The sequence below is a fragment of the Mandrillus leucophaeus genome, unplaced genomic scaffold (genome assembly GCF_000951045.1).
Source record: "Mandrillus leucophaeus isolate KB7577 unplaced genomic scaffold, Mleu.le_1.0 Scaffold157, whole genome shotgun sequence".
NCBI classification, from domain to species: domain Eukaryota; kingdom Metazoa; phylum Chordata; class Mammalia; order Primates; family Cercopithecidae; genus Mandrillus; species Mandrillus leucophaeus.
The window spans coordinates 5,121,922-5,132,152 of record NW_012101554.1 but is presented as its reverse complement, the minus strand read 5'-3'; the positions used below and the strand labels follow the sequence as shown (position 1 = coordinate 5,132,152).

Sequence of the window (10,231 nt, the reverse complement as noted above, 5' to 3'; positions counted from 1 at the left end):
ATAAATATGTTAAAATATTTATTATAAATATTAATATTAATGTTTAGTATTTCAGTCCTTGCCTGTGAGCAGTCTCTGTCTCCCTTGCAACCGCTCCCTACACAGATGCCCTTTGCACCCTGCTTGTCAACAGACACCCAAGCTTGGGATCCCACACCCCCTCCCCAACTCAGAAGCCTGCCCTGCCCTTCCCCGCCAAATGGTTTTAGGTCTGAATTGTTGGGAAGAGAAGTGGACTTTTTTTGACACTGTTTTCCAGAGGTGTCAGTTCAGCCGAAAGCCAGTGCCTAACAGCAGAGGTTTCAGGGTTACACTCCTGCTTTCCTCTTCCTGCTTCCCTGCTCCTTGATCTGATGAACTTGGGCAAGTGACTTAACCTCCCCGAGCCTCAGTTTTTTGTTTTTTGTTTTTTTTTTAAGACAAAGTCTCACTCTGTTGCAGTGCTGTGGCACAATCTTGGCTCACTGCAACCTCCGCCTCCCGGGTTCGAGCGATTCTTGTACCTCAGCCTCCCAAGTAGCTGGAATTACAGGAGCACGACACCACACTTGGCTAATTGAGCCTCCATTTCCGTATGTATAAAACACTGAGAGATGGACACTGAGGAGTAAATGAGTTAACATACCTGATGTGCTTAGCATAGCGCTCAACGAAGGTGTTATTGGTGTTACATTTATTGATGTCCACTGTTCTCTGGGCACTGAGAGGGATCCTGAGACAGAGCAGTCATAGCCCTAGCTCTCCAGACCCTCAAGGTGATGTGAGGAAACTTAGCTGCTCTTGTGTTGTTTGAAGCACTCAGTTGTCAGGAAGACCTGACCTGACCTCTCCGTGGCTTTACTTCGCCTGTGGCACTGATGCCATGAGTCTTATTTGCCAGGTTCAACCTGTGTGTGGGGAGTGCCCAATGTGCCCAGGGTGCAGAGATGACCAGGGTGAGTTACTCCTGGAATACTGACTTCAGAGAGGAGCACAGCTTGGCCAGTGTATCTGTCAGCACTTACTTTCAGTCTACTGTGTGTCAAGCACAGAGGGAGATTTAAGAAGCATATGCATCCTGGCCCTCACATCCCATTGTGAAGTTAAAATACACTGGCAGGAAGATGGCGTCACCACTAGTTAATAAATAAGTGGGTCAGGGAACATGATTTGGAAATCAGGAAACTTGAGTTCCTATCACTAAGGATGGTCTTTCCCTCAGTATCCAAGGGAATTGGTTCCAGGATCACCCCCTTTGCCGAGGATAACAAAATCCATGAATGGCTTAAGCACCCGCAGAACCCTCTAATTCAAAGAATTCAGCATCCCTCGAATACTGTATTTTCTATCTGCAGTTGGTTGAATCCACCAATGAGGAACCCCTGCGGATACAGAGGACTGACTGTATGTGACCTTGAGCAAGTGACTTAACCCCAAGCCTCAGTGTCCTTACCTGCACAGTAAGAGGAGGTGCTAGAAGATGTTGAAAGGGAGGAGCTATAGCTTGCAGTGAGGGCCACAAGAGAAAGCTTCCTGGAGAAGGCATGAACACTGGAAGGCAGGCATGATGTGGAGAGGCAGATGGGAGGAAGGAGACCATGAACTGAGAACCACAGTAGGCTTTATGGGGACAGTGCTATAGCTGGGGATAGAACAGAGAATGTGTAGCATAGAGAACAGGAGAAACAGTGTGAGAGGTAATACAAGGAGCGTTCTTATTTTAAAAGTATTGTTTTCTAACTATATTCTCAGCCCCTAAGGCCAGGGCATAGCAGATGAATGAAATTTAGGTTAACGACATATAATGGCTAATTGTGGCAACCATAGACAGCACAGAAGTTTGGACTCTAATCAATAGATGATGTCACATGGCTGAAAGTTCTGGGGCTGGGAAAGAATGTCATGAGAGCAGTGGTTAGGGGCTGCACAGAGTGGGCGAGAGGCCGGGGGGGCCCTTGTCCTGATTCTTCTCACTGGGCCAAAAGCTTCCGGAGCTCTGCTGTCCTATTCCACAGTTGATAGCCTCATGTGGCTAATTAAACTTAAATTTAAATGAATTAAAATGAAATAAAATGACAAACCCAGTTTCTTGGTCACACTTACTGCATCTTAACTGTTCAGTCGACACATCTGGCCAGTGGCTCCTATACTAGACAGCATGGGTAGAGAACACACACGAATGTTCTCCTCAACAGCCCTGGCCTTCAGGGACATTCAGAGTATGCAGCACAGAGCCGGGTGCCCCGTGGGGCTGCTTGGATGTCACCTGGCTCACGGGGGTGAGGAGGGCAGAACTGGGGTGGTGCCTGAGAGACCTGGAAGGAGGGGCCTCTGACAAAGTTAGGACTTGGTGACAAATGACTGTGGTATGGGGCTGCATACCAAAGACAGGGCTGAGAACCTGGGACAGTCAGGATAATCTCTTCTCGGAATTTTTGAGCTGTCTCAGAAACATTTCCTTCATGTGCCTGTTATTTCTGGCGTGCTCGGCTGTCTTTGCTGCCATAGCATTTCCCGCACAGTGCAGCCTTTATACCTTCTGCCCTCACGAAGGGGCTTAGATCCTGGTGGAGCAGATGATGCTTGGAGGAAGATGCATTAGCTCTAGCTTCCGTGGGGCCTGCGGGCTCTTGGGTTCATGAGGGAACTATCTTAAGATTTGCTAAACCAAGCCAAGACACATCACTTGCTGTCTGTCTTAGGGAAAAAAAAAGAAAGCTTGCTTTTGCGAGCTTGCTGGTGGGTTCAGCTGCTTGCCACTACCCATTGGTTTGAAGGAGAGTTGGGTAGCTGGCTCAGAGAATGTCTCTTACTGTCTGAAATACTTTTGGACATTCCTTCTCTCTGAGAGAAGCCTACGCCTTCTAGCCAAACAATACATGTTCCAGCAGCAAAGATATTTGTAATGAGCCCTGCCAGCATTCCTTGTCTGTGACCCCTTTCCCTAAGTATAACACCCTGCAGAGCTGGAATTTTTCTATGCTCAGCATTATGTGTTTAAGGGGGTACAATTTGGGAACTCTGGTTGACAGGTGTGTCCCTAAAGTTACTTGTTTTCTTAGGCTCTGAAGAGTGACGTTTGGAACGAGGCCCTGCCATGTTGCACTGCAAAGCACACAGTGAAGAACGAGACCTTAGCCCAACTTGGGGTCTTTGTGACTTTTAAACACAAGTTCCAAATGAGGGAAGAACCTGTGGGAGAACCATGGAAAGAATTTTCCATCCCACCTGCAGTCTTTAGCTAATCTCTCTTCAAATGGTGAATTTTCGATCTCCTTTACATCTTTATCAACTTCACTTTGCTAGGCCTGGGGTTCTGAATCCATCCAGAGCCTCACTGAGCGTGGTTTTGAGGTCAGTTGATCAGCCTTCCACGTTGCCGCTATTGCTGTAGGTCAGATGGTCGTGCTCTCTGACCTATGGATTCTCCAGGAAGAGCACCGAACTTTCTCAGCCCCATTCTTCCTCTTGTTAGCCAAATGACGACAGACAAGTCGTTTATCTTCTCCCAGTCTTGGTTGTTTCATTTTTCTTTTCTTTTTCTTTTTTTTGAGGGAGGAACAGGGTCTCCCTCTGTCACCCAGGCTGGAGTGCAGCAGTGCGATCTTGGCTCACTGCAACCTCTGCCTCCCGGGCTCGAATGATTTTCCCACCTCAGCCTCCCAAATACCTGGGACTGTAGGTGCACGCCACCACACCCAGCTAATTTTTGTATTTTTTGTAGAGACAGGGTTTTGTCATGTTGCCCAGGCTGGGGTGGTTTCATCAGAGGAATGGGATTGTAAAAATTAAGTGGAAAAATATAGGGACAAACTGTCTGTAAACTACAAAGGTATTATTTACTTGTTTAAAACAATATGTATTGATTGTATTAGTGTACCAGGCATTCAGGTGCTGAGAATTTGTGATGTTGACAGTGCGACGGCTCAACCACAAGCACGAGGTTTGTTTCTTAGGTTTGCACATTCTGAAACTTGAATTTGTGAGTTCACTCAGTGATAATCAAGTTCTGAGAAACCAATTTACGCTAATCAAACTTATAAGGAACTGATGTACAAAGCAGAATTTATAAATTGAGGTTTATGAACCCATAGAGGGGCCTTTTATGACAGAGGCCAAATCCTCCTGGGTTCACAATAAGGTACATGTGGCATAATCATCTTACTCTCCTGTCCCTTCCGCCCCTCTGTTTACTGATCCTTCAGGGCCTCACGGGCTTCATTTCTTCCAGGGAGGCCTCCCTGAACCCCTGTGTGTATGTGCATCTGCAGCCCGCAGTGCATCCTTCCACCATGGAACTTGCTGCCTTATATCGAAGTTACTGTCCTGTGCCTGTCTGGCCCTCCAGTGTCACTCCAGACTGGGTGTGGAGTGGGTGGAAACCGGGTCTGTTTCACTTCTAAATTCCCAGGCCTTAGCACTGACTGGACACAATAGACACTCAGCAAATACTTGTTAATCAAAATGGAATTAACAGAGCCTCGTTTTTGGAATGCTCATTGGCACCCATCTTTCTGTGCTGACAACATTACATTAGTTCCTTTTTCTGCTAGAATTACCATCAAGTCGGATGGACAATTGACAGTCCCCTCAGTAATCATCATGCAGAGTGGGTTACCGTTGAGGGTTAGTTCTATCCAGGGAAAAGCGATTCCATTTGTCTCAGCCTGTCCCATCAATCTGGGACCCTTTACAGGGCCTGTTCTTCAGGCTCATATTCTCTACTTTTTTTTGAGATACAGCATCAGAAATCCTAAATTAGTACTATTTAAGTAATTCCCGTTTCCTTAGGCATAAATTAGTGTAATAATGCCTGTCTGGTCTTCCACACGGTTTTGTGAAGATCACATGAGTTGACGTTCACCAGAATGGTTTGTCCACAGCAGAGTTTGTCAAAGGTCTGATCTGAGGCTGGGCTCGCTGGCTCATGGCTGTCACTCCAGCACTTTGAGAGGCCAAGGCGGAACAATCGCTTGACCTCAGGAGTTGGAGACCAGCCTGGGCAACATAGCGAGACCCCATGTCTGTTTCACAAAACACAGGTCTGATCTGTTTTTGCTATCACTGTCATCATTTCGTATTGTCATGATGCAGCGTCTCCCTTAGAGGGCAAGAACATTCAGGTCTCTGAAAGTGAGTAGTAGAAGACTAGCGTCTGTTTTACTGCTTCCAAAGAGAGTATTATTTTGTTTCTGACCCTAGCATGACCTCCCTTTATTGCACCTAATCACGTCACCCACCTTCTGAGAGCACCATGCCTTCTTGTTGGTGTTACCTTTTACCAGCAGAAAACATTGACGTGTGCCTATGTGAGAGGCATCTTTAGGAAACCCATGGAGAAGCCTGTTTTCTCTGTGTCTTCTGATGTTATTTGTGTGTGTGTGTGTGTGTTTGTTTTTGAGACAGTCTCACTCTGTCACCCAGGCTGGAGTGCAGTGGGAACTCCAGGATCACAATCTGCGCTCAGTGCAGCCTCGACCTCCGGAGTACAAGTGATTCTCATGCCTCAGCTTCCCAAGAAGCTGGGACTACAGGCACACGCCACCACGCCTGGCTAATTTTTGTATTTTTAGTAGAGACCGGGTTTCACCATGTTTTCCAGGCTGGTCTTGAACTGACCTCAGGTGATCCACTCACCTTGGCCTCCCAAAGTGCCAGGATTACAGGCGTGAGCCACCATGCCCGGCCATGATGTTATTTGATTCTGAGGTTTTTAAAGCTTGGCTGTGCATCAGAAGCACCCCCTGGAACTTTTTGGAGACAAGGTTTGTCTCCCATGCTGGAGTGCAGTGGCGTGGTCACAGCTCGCTGTAGCCTTGACCTCACCAGGCTTAAGTGATTCTCTCACCTCAGCCTCCTGAGCAGCTGGGACTACAGGCACACACCACCACACCTAGCTAATTTTATTTTTATTTTTTGTAGAGACGGGATCTTGTTATGTTGCCCAGGTTAATCTTGAACTCCAGGGCTCAACTGATTCTCCCATTTCGACCTCCCAAAGTGCTGTGAGCCACCATGCCCAGCCCCCTGGAACTTTTAAACACTGGATGCCCAGGACTCATCACAGCCCTTCCAAATTAGACTCTGCTGAGGCTGGACCTGGGCATGAATGTGTTTTAGAAGTTTGATAGGTTGTTTCAGTGAATGACCAGAGTTGGAATTCAGGGGCATTTGGGTGATATTCTATACTGTGATGTTTCTATACCCACTATTTTTGTTCTTCGAGAAATGTTGTTTCTATACAGCAGGGCAGACACCCAGATCAGCAGCACATATACCCATTCCTTAAAGAGGATGGCTATCTTTGCCCTTATCAGTGCTTGGGCTGGCTTGGCAGTGCTCCACGCTCTGCAAATGTTTGGCTGTTTGGGTGAATGAACAGAACCCTGTAAGGGAATTCCAGGGGTTAATTCCAGGGGTTAATCAGATTATATATGGTAGAATGTACATTGGAACCCAGAAATATGAATTCCCAGACCACTGTTTTTACTTTTGTTCCCCCCCGCCCAAGACAGTGTCTCGATTTATCACCCAGGCTGGAGTGCAGTGGTGTGATCTCGACTCACTGCAACTTCCACCTCCCGGGTTCAAGTGATTCTCTGCCTCAGCCTCCTGACTAGCTGGGATTACAGGCATGCACCACCACACCTGGCTAATTTTTGTATTTTTAGTAGAGACAGGGTTTCGCCATGTTGACCATGCTGATCTCGAACTCCTGACCTCAAATGATCTGCCCATCTCAGCCTCCCATAGTGCTGGGATTACAGGCATGCACCACCCCCCTCCCCCCAGTTTTTACTTTTCTTAAACCTTGAAGTGCAGCAGTCACCATGGGCGTTGTCCATGCTATCCCTGGAGATTCTGTTTTGGAATCATTGACGGGCTTCCTTCATTTGTCATATGGAGAATGGAGAAAATACCTTACCCTGCAGAACTGCCAGAGTTCGATGACGTGGCATAGCTAAGTACCTCCTACAGCCTTGGCCACGTGGGAGATGCTCGGTAAACAATAGTCCTGTTGATGAGAAACCTACCTTCAAAGCAACTTCTTGGTCAGCGTGGCTGTGTGGTTTACAGAACTCCCGAGCCTCTGTGCAGTGCAGAAGGGCCAAAGGATGTGTCCTGTCCCCCAACTGTGATGGCGGTGGTGGGTAGGATAAGGCTGTGGGTCCCTGCCCTTCTGATTTCTACTTGGGGAGGTTGAAGAACCCCAGCACAGTCTCGTCTTCCTGGAGTTCTGTTTGCTTGAATGGTTCCTTCTCTCTCTTTCCCACACATGATGCATTCACATGCTAGGAAGAAGGACGGAAGATGTGATCCACATTCTGACTTCTCTCAGTGCTTTAGTGGCTTTGCCGTTAGGCACCTGGGCAGGCGTGAGCAGAGGTGACCGCGGCATAATGGCCCTGAGTTTCACCCTGGATGAGAACAGCATTCCAGGGGTTAAGCAGGTGGGTGTGGGGCAGATAGATGTGAGTCCAGCCCCATCTTGTAGAGATATGTGCTCCTAGGCAAGCTAGGGTTTCCTTACCTGCAAAAGCAGAATCATGGTAATGTGTGTTTCACTTAGTCCACAGGGAGGATCGCTTGGTCACTTGTGAGCTGAGGGAAGAGAACCCCATACTCAGTGCCGCTTCCTTCAGGAATTGTTCCGGAAGTCACCAGTTAAATGCTCCCTTATCCCTCTTGCAAACCCTAGCCAAGCCCCTTTCTTAGGGTACTTATTCCATTCCCTCCTGCATCATGGTTATTCACATCCTGAATTTATTTCTCTTGCTGAAAGAAGCGCTAAAAACACAGCTCTTGGCTGACTTGTGCCTTGGAGGGTTTGGGATCACGCCTCCACCCTTTAGGACCTTTGCAGCCTGACCTGCCCTGGGCTACGTGTGTATCCCAGCGCTCCTCATAGGTGTACATGTGGTCCCCTCTACCTGGCGTGTCCCCTCAGGTAGCTGTTAGCATGACTGAAGAATTTTCAGGATGTTACAGTGCTTTGGATACACAGAATAACTGACCACGGCAGCTGCCCACGTCACCGTCACCGTTGGGTGAATGGATGCTGATTTGAAAGAAAGTCATCCTTCAGAATGTTGATTTGAATCGGAAGGGGGTCTTGTTGCTTGGGGTTGGTTCCTTGGGGGCCAGCTGTTTGCCCTCACAATGTCGAATGCACACCCTGGCGCTGGTTTCTCCGGCCTACAGAAAAGCCCGTAGGAGTACAGTGATTAGAGGAACCTCAGCTGTTTTGCTGAATGGCCCTCTTTCATCAGGATGTGCTGGGACAAGGGCCTTTTTCAGCCAGAATATCAGAGGAAGACCAGAGTTCCACAAGGGCCATTTGCTCTTCGCTAGGACTCCGAGGAGGAGTCGGCTCCCCAGCCCTTGTGGAAGCACTCGGCAGCCTCCCTGCTTTTCGTGATCTCCGTAGCGAGCAGATGGCCGGAGCTCCGAGGGCAGTTGTAGGGGGCGTTAGAGATGTGAGCACTGCAGCCACAAACCTCTTTTATTTTACTGACTTCTGCATCTTCCTTCAGCCAACCCACTACTTCTGCTGTCCAGAGGTTTCCAGCTCAAATTAGTACGTATGACCACCCTGATTTCTGTTTTCCTGCCATGGCTTAGTTTCTAGATGACACTGGCTGTTTATATTCTGGGGGCCTGGGGTTTTTTGAGGAGCATTGATTGAGGTTTTTGTCTGTCTTCAATGCTTTGGAGAAACTTTAATCTTATGAAGCTTCCCGAATGGCAGTAATCAGTGTCCGAGAACAGATCTGTGTGGTGGAGATAAAAGCGTTCTGGTTGGCGGGTAGAGAGGGCAGTGGCTTTTTGATATCCCTCATACAGTGGTGGAGGAGGACGTTTCCGTTTTGTCGGTCTGCGTCTGACCTTTTGTAACTTTGGTCACTCCTTTTAGGACACTCAGATCTTTTGTGAGAAGGGTGATTTCTGCGTGGCTGGGATGGATGGCTTGTGGGTTTGGGCTTCCTGGCCCCGGGCACCTGGTAAAGTTGAGCGTGCCATCACCAATGTGGATTTCTTCATGGACTTCCCCAGTGGGGCACTTTGAGAGTCTGATGAATCGGGAGCCTGTGCCTCTCGGCGTCAGAAGCTGTGGCCGTCAGATACAGTATTCAGATCAGCCACGCAGAGGGTGCGTGAGGCTCTGGGCCCAGAGTGAGCTCAGAAGAGAAGCCGGGAAGCTGGGTCACAGAGACTTTCTGCATCTTGTTTTCCTAAATCCTGTGACTGACCACGCTCTGCGGCCTCCCACCCCACCCCCTGCCCCAAGAGTCATGTCGCCCGGTTTCCTCTGGCTGGATCCCCTTACTGTATTTGCAGGACACAGGGTGATCTCACAGCCTCAGGATAATGCGCTGCTGCTTGGACTTCCCTGCAGCTTCCAGTCTTGCTTTTTACAGTAAACGCCCGTTACTTGATTGTCGTGGGGGAACAGAGGCAGAGTGTTCCAGGGCCCCGGTCAGTGCTGTCCCGACTTCATGCGTAGAGCAGGAGGCCCTGATGCTTATCAGTGTAGGAACACGGAGGAGGAACAGCTGGCCTTGTAAGTGATCACAGAGTGAAACCAGCCTAGTCTGTTGCATTGTTCCTTTTTTTTCCGAAGGAAATGTAAGGGAAACCAAGGGGAACTTTTGCCCGTGGTTTCCAAGGCAAAGGCCATCGTTAATGGTTGGCTGTTTCCAGCGTGCTTGGGTTTCTGGTCAGTATGAATTTTTTTTTTTTTTAATCTGATGAACAAAAGCAGTTGATGTTGTCTCAAAAAGATTTTCCCAGCTGCTTCGATAAACTGCTGGTTGTTTTAGGTTTCATGAGTTTGGAACCTCTTGCATAGCTCTTTCAGATTTTGATGAGAATAAATAGTAAGTGATCTGTGTCTAAGAACAGTTCTGAAAACATACTGAGCTATGAGATTCTAAGGAAGGAGAGAGTGACAAGCTTTGTGGGTGGAAAGGGTTAGGTGATTCTGCAACCTGTGAAATGAGATCGGCCAGATGGATGCTAAAGAGGTTTTTGCTTCCTATGAGTGAGGGTAAGACAGCAAAGAAAGGCTACTTCTCGTTTCTTTCATTATTTATAATCCTGGGCTCGTCAACACTTGAACCTTGCAGCACAAATATACGACTGTGAGAGGGTGGAAAGGATGACTCGGCAGTGCATCTGCAGTAGCGGACGAAATGCTGTCAGATGTCAAGTGTTGGTGTCACAAGATACCGAAAGCCAATTGCCTGGAATT

At 48.1% G+C, this 10,231-nt stretch overlaps 1 protein-coding gene across 1 annotated transcript in view; it reads left to right on the top strand.

Annotated features, from left to right (window-relative positions):
* Nucleotides 1-10,231, top strand: part of SSH1 (slingshot protein phosphatase 1) — a 72,281-nt gene that overhangs the window by 16,608 nt on the left and 45,442 nt on the right. The gene's annotated exons all lie outside the window — the stretch shown is intronic.